The sequence below is a fragment of the Ovis canadensis genome, chromosome 16 (assembly GCF_042477335.2).
Source record: "Ovis canadensis isolate MfBH-ARS-UI-01 breed Bighorn chromosome 16, ARS-UI_OviCan_v2, whole genome shotgun sequence".
Taxonomy (NCBI): domain Eukaryota; kingdom Metazoa; phylum Chordata; class Mammalia; order Artiodactyla; family Bovidae; genus Ovis; species Ovis canadensis.
Genome location: NC_091260.1, coordinates 54,623,153 through 54,640,836, shown reverse-complemented (window position 1 = coordinate 54,640,836; position 17,684 = coordinate 54,623,153). Strand labels below are relative to the sequence as shown.

At 44.1% G+C, this 17,684-nt stretch overlaps 1 pseudogene; it reads right to left on the bottom strand.

Moving 5' to 3' along the window:
* Window positions 1–2,133: 2,133 nt before the first annotated feature.
* On the bottom strand, window positions 2,134–2,421 carry LOC138421570 (NADH dehydrogenase [ubiquinone] 1 beta subcomplex subunit 3 pseudogene; annotated as a pseudogene).
* Window positions 2,422–17,684: the final 15,263 nt, after the last annotated feature.

The window sequence follows — 17,684 nt, the reverse complement described above, 5'->3', positions numbered from 1 at the left end:
GCTCCCGAGGAACTCTAGAAGGGCTACTCCCTAAAGAAACAGAAGACTCCAGTGACAGGAAAATTAAGCTCTGCAGAAGCTGAGGTTAAATAAGACAGAGAATTTGAGATGAGCCACGGGAAAGCAATTTTGGTCTCCCTAAGAGTTTCTTAAGAAAGATGGCCTTGACATATGTTTACCTTTCTTGGTTTCCCTACTATTTTTAGTTATTTGGGCAAAGTTAAGAATTGATTATAAATATATCCTTTTAAAATAAAAGAAACCTTATAACATGAATGTAGAAGGTTTCAGCTAAAAGTAGCCATCCTTTGCCCCTGTAGATGACCATCCAGGCTGAACGGCATATACCCTCGGAAGCATCATTAACTCCTTTACCCTGTTAACCTCCTCTCAGACAGATATATTTGCTTCATGGTACTAACTGATGCCTCATGACCTTAGAATCTTAATGTCTCTTCCAAAGATCATCTGGCCAAGTCTAAATCTAATCACCAGGCTTCCCAGGTAGCTTAGTGGTAAAGAATCTGCCTGCCAATGAAGGAGACACAGGTTTGATCTCTGGGTTGGGAAGATTCCCTGGAGAAGGAAATGGCAACCCACTCCAGTATTCTTGCCTGGAGAATTCCATGGCCAGAGAAGCCTGGTGCTCTACAGTCCATAGGATCACAAAGAGTCAGATATGACTTAGCAGCTAAATGTTAACAACAAGAAAATCATAGCTATAGCAGCCTTTGGATCTGGCTTACCAGCTTTATTTATTTAACAGTTTTTTGATTTTTTAATATGTATTTATTTGGGTGCACCAGGTCTTTGTTGCTGCAAGTGGCATCTAGTTCCCTGACCAAACCTGGGCCCCCTGTATTGGGAGCATGGAATCTTAGCCATTGGACCACCAGGGGAGTTCCATTTTCAGATCAGTTCAGTTCAGTTCCTCAGTCATGTCTGACACTTTTCGACCCCATGGACTGTAGCATGCCAGGCTTCCCTGTCCATCACCAACTCCCAAAGTGTGCTCAAACTCATGTCCATCGAGTTGGTGATGCCATCCAACCACCTCATCCTCTGTCGTCCCCTTCTCCTCCTGCCTTCAATCTTTCCCAGCACCAGGGTCTTTTCCAGTGAGTCAGATCTTCACATCAGGTGGCCAAAGTATTGGAGTTTCAGCTTCAGGGTCAGTCCTAATTTCATGCCTGCAGTCACCATCTGCAGTGATTCTGGACCCCAAGAAAATAAAGTCTGTCACTGTTTCCATCGTTTCCCCATCTATTTTCCATGAAGTGATGGGATCGGATCTCATGATCTTAGTTTTTTGAAAGTTGAGTTTTAAGCCAGCTTCTTTACTCTCCTCTTCTCACTTTTACCAGTTTTACTTTTATCTATTTGTCTCAATAAGGGTTGAGGAGGGGAGGTAGAAAACCAATAGGTTAGGTTTGCCTTTTACAAAGGTCAGACCAGTGGGAGGTTTCAAAGGCAAAGCTAATTATAAGTCAACCTTTGTTCTGGGGCCTGACATAACTGAATTGAATTCCACCTATCATGTCAGTAAAACCATAGCATTTCATCCAGCTATGTCAAAGATACAGCTACCATTCTAAGAAGGGTTTTTATCCTCAACCATAATTTCTCAGAGCTGTGATAGTCCCACTCCAGCTGCCACAGATGTCTTCTGTCCCTCATGAGAAAAGTCTCTTTGTAAAGGTGGTCCATTTGTTTGCTTGTTTATTGAGAAGCATCTTTCAAATTGTCTAACTCCAAAAATTGTTTGGTTGCTTATAGTAGAAAAATAAACCTAAAAAGGCCATTGCAATTTGAACTAAAATTCATATCTCAGGAATAGGAGCTTGGTTAGGAATCAACATTTCGAGAGATGAGATAGATTGAGGACATCAGTTTGCTGTCTAACGGGACTGATACTGAAAGAAAGGAGATGAAGTGGCCGACATGGACTGGCTGTTGTGCTCTCACCACTGTGCTTAGCGTTTCATCAGGGGAAGAAGAGACAGGAGAAACAGGTGATGTACTATAAACAAGACCCCACTGTCTTCCATTTCCTTTTTCTCTTTTTGACAATGAAGAAATAGTAGTTTTATGAGACAGTTAAGAAGCCACTAAGATACTTCGAAGGCATTACCTTCAATGATGCTCCCTATCTTCTTTTCAGGGAATATCCACCCCCTACAGCTACCACCAATGCAGCAAACCCTCATTTGAATTTTTTTCATAATGCACCAACAAAGAAAACATCATTTGCAAAGTTGCTCTGGTATCCCTCAAGCTTCACTGTGGCCCCACAGATCCCTTAGCCCTGGGGGCCAACTTCTCTTGGACAGTCTCAAGTGGGGTCCCTTCTATCTTCCATTATTTATAATCAGAAAGTTTCACTTTATTATAACCATGTTCATATCCACATTCATGGGCCATGTCTAACCCATGGCAAACTGACTTCTCAGAACACTCAATATTCAGTCCCCAGCCAGAGCCATCATATTCTGAGACCCGTTACCATGCTCTTTCATTAAGCAAGAGCTGTGAAGTGAAGTGAAAGTCACTCAGTTGTGTCTGACTCTTTGTAAACCCATGGACTATACAGTCCAATGGAATTCTCCAGGCTAGAATACTGGAGTGGGTAGCCTTTCTCTTCTCCAGGGGATCTTCCCAACCCAAGGATAGAACCCAGGTCTCCCACATTGCAGGAAGATTTTTTTTTTTTTTTTTACCAGCTGAGCCACAAGGGAAGCCCAAGCAAGAGCTGCAATGCTCCCAAATTATCTTTTTGCTTTTCCTCAGGCATCTCTTCCCACATGGCCCACCCAACCATCTACTCTTACACCCCTGGGTGGGCTTGAGGGGAGTTCTCTGAAACATACCTCTTTCCTAAGTTACAGACAGGCCTGAGACATAGGCCTCTTCTCCTTTCTTGTGTGCGTGCTCAGTCGTGTCTGACTCTTTGTGACCCCATGGACTGTAGCCTGCCAGGCTCCTTTTGTCCATGGGATGCTCAGATTCCCTAAATCAATGTTGTGGGTTCTGGGGGAGTGGAGTCCCCACCTTCCTCTGCTCACACTCAGGGAGTTCAATGGGTAGGAGTGGGGTGCTTCCCCCCATCCCTTGCTCTCTGCTGACTCTTCTTCCTAGCCAGGGGAGCTTCAGTCAAGAGAGGCTGGGGAGGGTATGTTTGTGTGTATGTGTGTGTGTGTGTGTGTATGTGCCATGAATTCTTCAGGGTCTGGCCACTTGGAGTGGCCAGCAGAATTGCACATGGGGAAAAAATATCCATTAACTGTATAAAGTAATCTTCTCTCTTTTTATTCTGTGCTCAGCTGTTTCCAACTCACTGCAACCCCATGGATTAGGCCCACCAGTCTCCTCTATCCATGGGAGTTTTCAGGCCAGAATACTAGAGTGGGTTGCCAATTCCTATTTCAGGGGAACTTCCCAACCCAGGGATCAAACCCACATCTCTTGCGTCTCCTGCATTTGCAGGCAGATCCTCTACCACTGAGCCACTCATTGGAAAAGACTAAAAGTAAAGTACTAGCCACCACATTTTCTCCAGTGGTTTGAATCAGACAAGGCATGACTTACCTCCTGTATGAGCTGTTGGGTCCTACTCTGCCCAGGATTTGGAGGGGAGGCATCTGCTGCCCTAAATTCCATATCATCATGCAGTGTTCTTCAGGCAGATTACTGCAAACTGCAGTAATCAACACCCTCTCCAGCCTCCTCCTAGCACACAAATACTTATAGAATCCTAAGTATATGTTACATGCTATTTTAATTGCTTTATATTTATTTATAATAATTATTATTATTCGCCATGCAACGAGGGATGTGGGATCTTAGTTCCCCAACCAGGGATTGAACCTGTGCTCCCTTCAGTGGAAATGCAGAGTCAACCACTGGATCGCCAGGTAAGTCCCACTTTATTAATTTGTGCTCTCCTCATAAAACCCCTATGAGGTGGATACCATATTATCTCCATTCTCCAGATGGGGAAAGTGAGGTCAAGAGAAGTTAAGTAACTTCCCAAAGTCGCAGAGCTAGTAATTCTAGTGACAAATAACTCTAGTCACCAGCTAGTGTCAGAGTTGGAACTGACACAGTTTCAGGATTCTGAATCTGTGCCATTGATCACCGCGCTGTGCTGCCATGGGCCAAAACCAACCGTTAGCTGAAAACAGGGAAAATCAATCTTCCTAAATATTTAGTCATTAGACTCAAAACTATTTTACTTAACAATTTTAGTGACCAAAAGAATCAGAGTTTATAATGCACACTCGTTTCCTTAAACAAGAGCCTTGTTCCCCAAAGCATCATGCAAAAGCAAAACAGAACATTTTAAACTAGGAACTCCTTGGGGATCTGCTGATAAGAATATGGCAAATCCCTTATCAGATTTGTAGTAACTGTTCTACTAAAAAAGATCTGTCAGCTCTTGAAAGATCATTCTCCTTTAAATTTCTCTTTCAGCTTATACATCCAGACTGTCTCCAGCTCAGCAGTAAGTAGCCTTTAAAAAATTTTTATATTTTATTCATTTATTTATTATTATTGGCCCTACTGTGTGGTATGTGGGATCCTAGTTCCCTGACTAGGGACTGAACCCATAACCCTGCATTGGAAGTGTGGAGTTTTAATCACTGGACCCCAGGGAAGTCTCTGCTACTGCTGCTGCTAAGTCACTTCAGTCATGTCCGACTCTAAATTTGTGACTTGTTCTCCATATAAGGAGCTTCTGACTGAGTGTATTAGCCAACTATTGCTGCATAACAAATGATCTCCAAATGGCAGCTTTAAATGAAAAAGCAGTTTTATTATCTAATAGCTCCTAAAGATCAGGAATCTGGTCATGGCTTAGCTGGGTGCTCTGCCTCAAGCTCTCTTGCAAGACTGCTGGTTTCCAGTAGGGCTGGACCTTAATATTCAGCTGGGGGACAGAGGGTCTGTTTCCAGGCTTACCCCTGGTTGTTATCTGACCTTAGGTCCTCAATACCATTAACCAGAGACATCAATTTCTTGCCATGTGGACCTCTCCACAGATAGCTCACAAAATGACAGCTTTCTTCCCTAGAAACCAAGTGCTCCAAACATGAGAGAGAGAGAAAAGTCACAGTCCTTTGTAACTAATCCCTTTTGCCATACCCTATTTGTCGGAGGGAGTCACTAGGTCCAGCCCACACTCAGGGAGAGAAGATTCACAAGGACATGACCATTGGGACCCATTCTAGAGTCTGTCTGCCACACTGAGTAATTTTCTTCTTCCGGATCCTTGTTGTCCTTACCATCTTGTCTTTTTAAATTCATTCATTCATTCATTCATTTGGCTGTGTTGGGTCTTAACTGCAGCAGGCAGGACCTTCACCGCATCATGCAGGATCTTTAGGTACAGTGCAGGAACTCTCCAGTTGTGGCCCACAGGCTTAGTTGGTCCCTGGCATGTGAGATCTTAGTTCCTTGACCAAGGATCAAACCCACATCCCCTGCATTGCCAGGCAGATTCTCAACCACTGAACCATCAGAGAAATCCCCCATCCTGTCTTTATAGAATAATCTAGGTCATGTAATTTGGCCAACCAGTTAACCCAGGCCTGAGAGTCCATACTTGAAGCACATCCTGCATCCTTCCACAAATACAACGGTGTGCTTTTTACAAATGAATGCATAAGGAAGCCTCGTGAGGATGGGGCGGGTAGGGTAGTGGTAGAGTCTTCCACAGCCATCTCCTTGTTTGGATGTGTTCAGGTATTAGACTCCTAGATCTACAACCTGTAGCATTTAGAGGCAAGAAGCTCCCCTGCCTCAGAATGTGTCTGTATCCTCTCTGGCATATCCTTGGAAGCCTTTGTCCTATGGGTGCTTTACTGAGCAACACGGAGTTAGAGTAATCGTGCAGGAAAAGACTCAAGTTTTCCCAGTGAGTGTCTAGGTCTAGCAAAGGCAGCTGAATAGAGAATAATGCAATGGGGCTGTCAGGCTTGCTGTACTCTTAATTAAGCCTTTGTTCTGAGTAGTCTTGGAGGCACAAGTTGAGATGTGGAGAGGGCTTATGAAGGCAGGTGGTTTGGGTAGAAGAGAGGAAACGCAGTGGACAAGAAAGGTGAAGATGACATTCTGTTATCCCCCTGGGGGAGCTCAGCGATTCCTGTCATCCCTCTGGGCTTGAGTTTGTCGTCTCAGAAATAACAGGGCTGAAGCAGATAATCTATACATTTTATGGGTAAATGACCAGCAGGAAGAATTCATGAGAAGGCTAGACAGGAATGTGTTTAGCTGTTGCAAAAAGGAAAGGGGGATAAGTCAGTGCTGAGTTACAAGGAAGCTACTGAAAATAGTTTATGAGATTAAAAAAATATCATACTGTATACTTTTTCTAACTTTAGTAAAATTTCATTTTGGTGTGAAGATTTTGTTTTGTAAATACAGAGCTCCTTTCCTTCTGGAAACAACCACCTACTGTTGCCAAAAGGTATGTGTGGGGGTTCCGGCTGCTTGCCTTTCAAAAGCCAGTAAACAGGCCGGCTTGGTGGTAAGGAAAGTTTGCCTTATTTCAGATGCCAGCAACTGGGGGGAAGGGTGGTAGACATCTGTCCAAAGGCCGACTCCCCACCCTCACAAGTAGGGGGTGAAAGCATTTACAGGCAGAGTGGGGGATGGGCAACATGTAGAAACAGCACAGTCATCTTCAAGTTGGTCATCAGTGTCTGACTAAACATCATCTTGGTTGTTTTAGGTACAGTTAATCTTTAGTTCTGGAGTGCACTTGTTCCCATTTCTTTGCAGTCAGTTCTTGGAATTGTGGTAGTTCAAGTCCTGGGTACAGTCCGGTCCTCACGTAGTTAACTTCTCCAACCTGGTGTTTTGGTATCTATAAGACAGCTCACAGGATATGGCTCAGAGTATCATCTACAGCCCTTGAGAAAGAACTAAAGGTCCTTGACTGCGTTTAATGATGGCATTAGTCTCCTGAGTGTTTTTCTTTGTTTCAGCAGTTCTCACTTCTCTGATTAAACTTATTTTTTAACTAAAGGTTTCCACCAGTAATAGGTAGGCAGAGGACATGTTGGAGGGGGCAAGGACCATATGGCCCTGCTCCATTTCACTACTGGTTTGTTTTTTTTTTTCATTTCATTTCATTCATGCTGCATGGCATGTGGGATCTTAGTTCTCTGACCACGGATTGAACCTGTACCCCTTGTATTTGATGCACAGAGTCTTAATCACTGGACTGCCAGGGAAGTCCCAACCACCTACTATTCTTATTTTCAATCCCTTCCCTACCACACACACATATACACACCACTCACATGATAACCAGGGAAGCCACCATGTTAGTGCACCGTGATCCTGCCTCTGTCTGCAGGGGACCGGTGCCCTTATCTGAGCTGGGACAGTCCTACTCCTTAGCTGATTTGGATCTAGAGACAGGTGGGCTAGTCTGTCTTAAGAATCCCAGGACCATGAACTGTGAAGTCAGGGCATTCAAGGTCTACATTTTCTCTTACTGGGACCAGAGAAAATTGGTCTGAAAATTAAGGATGAAACTAAGCAGACATACAGAGGAAACCCACTGAGATGGAGAAAGAACATAGGCAATGTTTGCATTTCTGGTTCCAGTCATGGCTGAGGCTGGCTGGTTTCCAGTCATTTAGTTTGGGAGATATAACAGGATTCTCATAACCTCCCCCTCTGGTTAAAGTATATTTGATTTGAGTTTCTGTCTCTAGCAACCAAAGTGGGGAAAAACTCCTGATTTATTCACGAGTTCATTATAGAAGCAACTGTCAAATTTTTAAAAATATAAAGTGAAAGTGTTAGTCGCTCAGTCATGTCCAACTCTTGGTGACCCCATGGACTGTGGCCGCCAGGCTCCTCTGTCCACGGAATTCTCTCATGCAAGGAAACTGGAGTGGGTTACCATTTCCTTCTCCAGGGGATCTTTCTGACCCAGGGATCAAACCCAGGTCTCCTGCATTGCAGGCAGATTTCTTACTGTCTGAGCCACCAGTGAAGCCTATAAGGAAGAATATAAAAAATGACCAATAATTCTATGAGTTTGAGTATTCCTAACATTTTGGAACCAGTCCATTCTAAAGGAGATCAGCCCTGGGTGTTCTTTGGAAGGACTGATGCTAAAGCTGAAACTCCAGTACTTTGGCCACCTCATGCAAAGAGTTGACTCATTGGAAAAGACTCTGATGCTGGGAGGGATTGGGGGCAGGAGGAGAAGGGGACGACAGAGGATGAGATGGCTGGATGGCATCACCGACTCGATGGACATAAGTTTGAGTGAACTCCAGGAGTTGGTGATGGACAGGGAGGCCTGGCGTGCTGCGATTCATGGGGTCGCCAGGAGTCGGACACGACTAAGCGACTGAACTGAACATTTTGGAATATTTTTCCTGCTACCTTTTCCATGCATTTTTGTAAAGGAAATTAGAAATGTGACAGAAGTTTTAAATTCAAGCTTTTTTCACTTAATGATGATGTTGTGAACATTTTCTTGTGTCAATTAATATACTCTTCATAAACATTTTTACGACTGTATGATAATTTATGTTCATGAGAAGTGACTGGATTTGGTTGACATTTTGGAAAGATTCTGGCTTCAGAGTGGAGACCAACTTGGAGATTAACATCCATAAAGACAAAATGAGAGACACTGAGAGAGCAGTCCAGGTGCTGCCCAAGCTGGTTAAGACGCGTGTGGTGGCAGTGAGGATGGAGAGAAGAGGAAAGCCATTCAGAAGTCACGTAGTAGGTAGACTCCATAGGCCTTGGGTTTAATTAGGGTCAGGGAACAGGGAAAGAAGACACCCAGAGCAGTGCAGTGAATGGCACAGCTATTCATGAAGACACGACTCTGGAGGAGAAGCAAGTTTGGAAGGAATAAAATGAGTTTAATTTTGGATATGTTGAGTTCTAAGTGCTTTGCAGACATTCAAGTCTTGCTACAGGGTAGCAAGCAGGATACAAAGATATGGAGTAGACGCAGGAGATAAGGACTCAGGAGTCATTCATATCCACACAGTGATTAAAGCCACAGGAATGAATGCCATCATCCAGGAAGAGGGTTAAGAGTGAGAAGGGACCTGAGGAGGACAGAAGAAAGAATCTCTGTCAAGGAGACCGGGAAGCAGCAGCCAGAGGGGCAGGAAGAAAACTAGGAGAGTGTATTATCGTGGCACCCAAGAGAAGAGATTTACTCAAGGAGGAAATGGCCGACAGTGCTGGCCACTGAGGGAGCCAGTCAAGGTCTGGCAGGTGTTGATGGCCACCTCCCCAGTGCCCACTTCCCCCTTCTCGGCTTGTCATTCTCAGTCCTAACTGCTGCACAAGATGAGAACTGAAAAGTGTCCTTTGGGCTTGGTGACATAGAATTCACTGGGTTCTTGAGATAACAGTCTTAGAAGTTTGGGGTTGGGAACTTCCCTGTGGCTAAGGGAAGTCCAGTGGCTAAGACCACATGCTCCCAATGCAGAGAGCCTGGTTCCATCCCTGGTCAGGGAACTAGATCCCACACGGCACAACCGAGAGTCTGCGTGTCACAATGAAGATCGAATATCTCGCGCGCGGCAGCTAAGACCCGGCACAGCCAAATAAATAATTTTTTTTTTTTAAAAAAAGGAAGTTTTGGGTGGACTGAGAAGTGAATGTGAGATGGGACAGTACTGGAGGGCAGGCATGGAGGTGGGGAGCATAGGTGGAGGAGGAAGATAGGATCAAGACATGGGTTTTGTTTGTTTTGAGATAAGCTAGAGTGGTGCTCATTGTAATACTGATGGACAGGATCAGTAGGGACTAAATGACCAGTGTAAGTCACTCTGTTGTGTCCAATTCTTTGTGACCTCATGGACTGTAGCCTGCCAAGCTCCTCTGTCCAGGGGATTGTCCAGGCAAGAATACTGGAGTGGGATACTCCAGGGGATCTTCCTGACCCAGAGATCAAACCCAGGTCTCCTGCATTGCAGGCAGATTCTTTACTGTCCAAGCCACCAAGGAAGCCCAAGACTGTCTCCCTAAACTAAAGGACCAGGGAGATAGAAAATAATAGAGAGCAAAGGTTCCTGAGAAGATAATAGGTAACGGTAGCCAGTGTTCAGGTCATGGAGTCCTGGGATTCCATGTGCGTAGAGGCAGTCAAATCTTCCAGAGCAACAGAGAGAAAAACAGTGGAAGAAAGGCAGTGGAAAGCCAGGAATGATGGGGAGTCTGGTCTGGGAGCCACAACCTCCCTGAACAATGCTGAGTTAGGCCCATAGAGCTAGAGGATTTCCTTCCTATCTTCTCTATAATAAATCCTATCTTCTTGATGCAGTACACATATACAGTGGAATATTACTCAGCCAGAAACAGGAACAAAATTGGGTTCTTTGTAGAGCTGTGGATGGATCTGGAGTCTATCATACAGAGTGATGTAAGTCAGAAAGAGAAAAACAAATATTATATATTAATGCACATATGTGGAATCTAGAAAAAATGATACAGATTAATCTGTTTGTAGGGATGCAGCCATACAGAATGGACATGTGGGCACAGGGGCGGAAGGGGTGGCAGGATGGATTGGGAGAGTAGCACTGACGTATATACACGGCCGCATGTACAGTGGAGAGCTAGTGGGAAGCTGCTGCATAGCACAGGGGGACTGGTTGGTGCTCTGTGACAATGTAGAGGGGTGGGGGGGGTGCTGGGAGGAAGGCTCAAGAAGGAGGAGATATGTGTGTACATGTAGCTGATTCACTCTGTGGTACAGCAGAAACTAACATAACATTGTAAAGCAATTATGTGTGTGAGACATTACTTTGCCAACTAAGGTCCGTCTAGTCAAGGCTATGGTTTTTCCTGTGGTCATGTATGGATGTGAGAGTTGGACTGTGAAGAAGGCTGAGTGCCGAAGAATTGATGCATTTGAACTGATGTGTTGGAGAAGACTCTTGAGAGTCCCTTGGACTGCAAGGAGATCCAATCAGTCCACTCTGAAGGAGATCAGCCCTGGGATTTCTTTGGAAGGAATGATGTTAAAGCTGAAATTCCAGTACTTTCTTTGGCCACCTCATGCGAAGAAGTTGACTCATTGGAAAAGACTCTGATGCTGGGAGGGATTGGGGGCAGGAGGAGAAGGGGCCGACAGAGGATGAGATGGCTGGATGGCATCACTGACTCGATGGACGTGAATCTGAGTGAACTCTGGGAATTGGTGATGGACAGGGAGGCCTGGCATGCTGCGATTCATGGAGTTGCAAAGAGTCGGACACGACCGAGCGACTGAACTGAACTGATGCTCAGCTGTGTCCGACTCTTTGCAACCCCCTGGACTGTAGCCTGCCAGGCTCCTATATCCATGGAATTTTCTGGGTAAGAATATTGGAGTGGTTTGCCATTTTCTCCTCCAGGGGATCTTTCTGAGCCATGGATCACACCAGCATCTCTTGTGTCTCCTACATTGGCAGGCGGATTCTTTACCACTATGTCATCTTAAAGCAATTATACTCCAATAAAAGAATTCCTATCTTCTCTGTTAATCTCCAATGATGGCTCTACTCATAAATAAAGCCAGTCTTTCATAGTACTAAACAAGTCTGAGACCAAATTTAGACTAAATTCATCTCCTCCTGAATTAACTTCTTCAACATGTATTTATTGGGTTAGAATTATACAGTGAGGTTACAATGTCCAGGCACATCACTTCTGTATCCTATTGAAAGTCTCTGGTTAAAAGGAACCTCAACTGCCAGAAGCCAGAATGGAAAGAGAGAAGCCTCAAAAAGAGATCTGTTGGGCTTCCTTGGTGGCTCAGTGGATAAGAATTCTCCTGCCGATGCAGGAGACACATCCACACACTGCATGGATATCCACATGGAAGGCAGTGAAGTCGGATCCTTACCCTATTTCTAGGCGTTCTGTTCTCTTCCATTGATCTGTGTGTCTGTTTTTGTGCCAGCATCAAGTCATATACCTTATAAGGGGCTGGTATCTAGAACAGACAAAAACTCTTGACTCAAAAAGACCACACAATTAAAAAATGAACAACCTTGTATGCAAGACAGCAAAAAAGACACAGATGTGTATAACGGACTTTTGGACTCTGAGGGAGAGGGAGAGGGTGGGATGATTTGGGAGAATGGCATTGTAACATGTATACTATCATATAAGAATCGAATCACCAGTCTATGTCCGACGCAGGATACAGCATGCTTGGGGCTGGTACATGGTGATGACCCAGAGAGATGTTATGGGGAGGGAGGTGGGAGGGGGGTTCATGTTTGGGAACGCATATACACCCGTGCTGGATTCATGTCAATGTATGGCAAAACCTATACAGTATTATAAAGTAAAATAAAGTAAAAATTAAAAAAAACACACAAAAAATAAAAATAAAAATAAATAAAACCAAGGAGGAAAACAGAATTCACATCAAACTCACAATGTATAGGTCATTCTTCTAAACTGGATTCTTATTCTGTTTCTTCTTTTGCTTGTTGAGCTAACTCACATGGCTAGACAGACATTATTCTTGGACAACCTTTCATACCTGCTCTCGTAAGACCATGTTTTGATTAAACCTATTTAAAGTTTCTCTGTTTAGTTATATCCATTAATAAAATAAATGTGTGTATCTCAAGTAAAAAAAAAAAAAGAACAAAGAATCTGAACAGACATTTCTCCAACTTCAAGGAAGATAGACCAATGGCCAACAAGCCCATGAAAAGATGCTCAACATTGTTAGTTAGTCATTAGGGAAATGTAACTAAAAATACCACTTAATATCCACTGCTGCTGCTGCTGCTGCTAAGTCGCTTCAGTCGTGTCCAACTCTGTGCGACCCCATGGACGGCAGCCCACCAGGCTCCTCTGTCCTTGGGATTCTCCAGGCAAGAACACTGGAGTCGGGTAACTCAAATAGGAAAGTCTGATAATAACCAATACTGGCAAGGTGTGGAGAAATAGTAATCCTCATATGTTGTTGAGGAGAGTATAAAATAGTGCAGCCACTCTGGACTACAGTCTGGCAGTTCCTCAAGAAGCTAAACAGACAGTGACTATGTGACCCAGACATTGCATTGCTAGATACCTATCCAAGAGAAATAAAAACATATGTCCACAAAAAAACTCACACAAATGTTTCTAGCATCATTAGTCATAATAATGTGGAAGATGCAAAAACAACCCAAACGAAGGAATGGGTAAACTTAGTGGTTTGGATGGATAGGGACCCATCCAACAGGTGAAATGCCCGAACTAGTGAACAGATAAACCAAATGTGGTATATCCATACAACAAGCTATTATTAGGCCATGCAAAGGAATGAAGTTCTGATACATCCTATATACACTGATGAACCTTGAAAACATTCTGCTAAGTGGAAGAAACTGATCACAGAAGACCACATACATGATTCTGTTTATATGAAATTGTCCAAAATGAGCAAATATACAGAGACAGACAGACTAGTGGTTGCCTAAGCCAGCAGATCATAAGGGGTTGAGAAGTGATAGCTAAGGGTGAGAGTTTCTTTTGGAGGTGATGGAAATGTTCTGTAATTGTGGTGATGGCTGCACAACTGTGAATATATTAACAACTATTGCTTGGTACACCTTAAATGGGTGAATTGTATGGTATGCGAATTATATCTCAATAAGGCTGTTACCTGTTACCACCTCCAAAAGAAGAAACTCTCAGCTAAAGACATTTGTTCCTTGAAAGAAAAGTTATGACCAACCTAGACAGCATATTAAAAAGCAGAGACATTGCTTTGCCAACAAAGGTCCGTCTAGTTAAAGCTATGGTTTTTCCAATAGTCATGTATGGATGTGAGAGTTGGACTATATGGACTATCCACATATGGATGTGAATGCCAAAGAATTGATGCTTTTGAACTGTGGTGTTGGAGAAGACTCTTGAGAGTCCCTTGGACTTCAAGGAGAGCCAACCCGTCCATCCAAAAGGAAATCAGTCCTGCATATTCATTGGAAGGACTGATGCTGAAGCTGAAACTCCAATACTTTGGCCACTGATGTGAAGAACTGACTCATTTGAAAAGACCTTGATGCTGGGAAAGACTGAAGGCAGGAGGAGAATGGGATGACAGAGGATGAGATGGTTGGATGGCATCTCATGTCCACCAAAGGACATGAGTTTCAGTCAATTCTGGAATTTGGTGATGGACAGGGAGCCCTGGCAGGCTGCAGTCCATGGGGTTGCAAAGAGTGGGACACAACTGAGTGACTGAACTGACTGCAAGGGCAGCTTCCTTCTACCCAGCCTATTCTCTCTGGGAGTCATGAATACTCTAAACCACCTGGTCTAAGAACAGGGGTACCCAAAAAGGCGGCTCACTGGGACACAGCCATGGAACTGTATCTCTGAACTGAGCAGCTATGGGTGTCAGGCTGGAATTCATGGAGCTCAGTTGCCCTTTGTCTTGACAACTTGGCTCCCTTCTGCCTGAGTCGGCCCAGGATAAGTTCTCCTTGTGCCGACAACACACTGAGCCCTTATTCCCTGGCATGTGCTATGTTATTGCGAAGAAAACCGACAAATTTTGAAGCTGCTCACACAGTAGAAGCATAGATCAAACTGGTTAGGCACAGGCAAGAAATGCCATGTGTTACATTACGTTTTTCTTACCTCCTACTATAAACAGAGGCTGTTTAATGTCTTGGCATTTTGCTCTTTTTTTTTTTTTTAATCACAAAACATTTATTTCTTGAATTCTGGCTGTTGTTTCCTGGTGTCTCATAGCTCAGAGGATTTGGGATGGTGGTGCATGTTTGAGAATGTTATTGCACTTGAAAAGACTAGTGGGGCGCCTTGGAACTGGATGAATGTATGGGTGCTCTGGGAATTGAAAACACTACAGTTATTTGATTTTAAGTAAACAAAAGGTTCTAATTCATAGTAAGGACTGAATCACATACTCATCTAGTTTAATTTCGCCACTTCCTGGGAGGCAAGGGACAGGGTGGGTCAAATATTCAAGAATTCTGGGAAATCAGGCCCTCTAACCAGAAGCTCTGGGGCAGGACGGAATTCAGCCTCCCAGTAGAAATAAGAAGGGCATTTAGAAATGTCCACAGGCATTGAGGATATATAGGAATAGTATCCCTTAAATAAGAGGGGAGCCACAGGTAGTCCCACATTTGGAATCTGGGGAGAAATCACGGAATTTATCTTGAGGTAGGAGAGAGCAGAAAGGGTTAGTTGTTACAAAAGCCCTTTATGATGCTCTCTGAGGTGCTATTATATAAAATGCATTGGAACTCTACCTCTAATTTAGAGGAATTTTCACAAGATCATGCTGAGTGAGGCAAGATAAGGAGATACGGGGACTTCCCTAGTGGTACAGTGGATAAGAATCCTTCAGCTAATGCAGGGGATGGACACCGGTTCAATCTCTGGTCTGGAAAGATTCCATATGCTGCAGAGCAACCAGGTCCGCACACCACAACTTCTGAGCCCACACATCACAACTATTTGGAGCCAGTGTGCTCTCGGGCCCAAGAGCCGCAACTACTGAGCCTGTGTGCTGAGGCTACTGAAGCCCATTGGCCTAGATCCTGTGCTCTGCAACGAGAAGCCACTGCAATGAGATGCTCACACATCACAACTAAGAGTAGCCCCCACTCGCCGCAATTAGAGAAAGCCGGCTAGCAGCAACAAAGATGCAAAGCCACCAAAAACAAATTGTTTTTTAAAAAGAGATATGGGTATAATCAACACCCTCCTAAGTTCATATGGTCTCTCAGAGGGTTCCTGGCAGGGCTGGGCCCCATTGCTCGCTGCAGTAACTTACGTGAACCTTTCCTAATTGCTCACTTATTCACGCTGTTACTTGGGATCACTTGCCAGATAAACAAGTTGCATTCAAACATTTGTCTCAGAGTCTTGACTACTGGGTAAATCCAAACTAAGCCAATGAGTAACTTCCCTGGTGGTCCAATGGTTAAGAATCTGCCGGCCAATGCAGGGGACACAGGTTCAATCCTTGGTCCAGGAAGATCCCTTCTGTCACAAGGCAACTAAGCCCGTGCACCACAACTACTGCAATCTGTGTACTCTAGGGCCCATGTGCTGCGATTACTGAAGCTCATATGGCCTAGAGCCCGTGCTCCATAGCAAAGAGCAGTCTCTGCTCAGCACAAGTAGAGAAAGCCCACGTGTAGCAACAAAGACCCAGCACAGCCAAAAATTAATTAATTAAAAAAGAACAAACAAAGACATAGAGACCTTAGGTGGCAGCACAATGAACCAAAAACTGCAGGCTGACTTCATATACCCTAAGCCTCCCATATAACTGTAGGGAACAGGGAGGAGTTCCCCCAGATACGACTATGACTGAACACCCAGTAAATCTTAACTACTGATATATATAATGATTGAAGTCATGACTTGATCCAAGTCAATTTGGCCATTATATAATTGTGACACTCTTCTGCTAAGTCGGTAGCTTCTGGAAATCAGCAGTGGGCAGAGGCAAGAGTATATCCCAAGTACTGACACATCTTACTGCCAGAAGATGCTCAGCAAACCTTTGGAGGTAGATTTTGAACATCTGAAGTGCTTACGTAGCCACCTATGGAACTTGGATTCCTGTTTGGGGTATTTCAAATGTTAACTGCTCCTGGTTAAGTTTACACACACACACACACACACACACACACACACCTCTGTTTACATAAAGTATTTAAATGACCACATAATAATAGCTAACATTTGTTGAACATCTACTATGTAATAGACACTTAAGAGGAACTCATCATTAATCCTCCAAAGCTTCAATAAGATGGGTTCTGTGAATGCTGCCATTTTACTGGGAGGGAGGGACAGTAACTCCCTCAGCCAAGTCCCACAATTCGTAAGTTGTGAATCAGGGGTTCAGAAATTCAGGTAGTTTGGTTCTAGAGAGGCCACCCCTTAACTATCCCACTCCTCAGCCCCTGATAAGGGCTGCTGTCAGTCAATGTAAACACAGCAATGTGACATTCACAATATGATGAAATTTGAGAATTTGACAGGGAATGATAGCCTCACAATTAATAAGCAGTGAGTAGCTGGCATCTGTGCTGGGCAGGCAAGCGCACAGCACACTCAGAGCTGGGGGGCATGGCCCAGCAAAGACCCCGCCCCACAGCTGGCTGGCCCAGACTCTCCGCCCCGGATCTGGAATGGGACCAAGATTCCAATTCAATCTTACTGGTCTCTTGAAAAGTTGCTGTGGGAGTTTCATTCCACTTCATCAACCGGGAAGACAAGAAAGCTAGTATGCAGACCCAAGAACAGCAAAGAATGCTCAGAATAGACTACATGGGCTTCAGGGAGAATTCCCTGGTCATCCCATGGCTAAGATTCCACACTTTCAATGCAGGACCCAGGTTCGATCCCTGATCAGGGAACTAGATCCCACATTTTGCAACTAAAGATCCCATATGCTGCAATGAACTCACCTGCTCCAGCTAAGACCCAGAGCAGCCAAAAAAAAAAAAAAAGACTACATGGGCTTCAGGAACAGAGATCCAACAGCATCTCTGACCCCCACCTTCAAACTCACGGTCTCTCTTTTTGGCTTAAGATACTGTAACCCAGAATTCTAATGGATGCATCCATCACATGTTTTCAGGTCAAAAAGAAGAAAAAAAAATCACATAACTACTTTAGGAAGATTCACTGGCAACATGAGAGAAGGGACC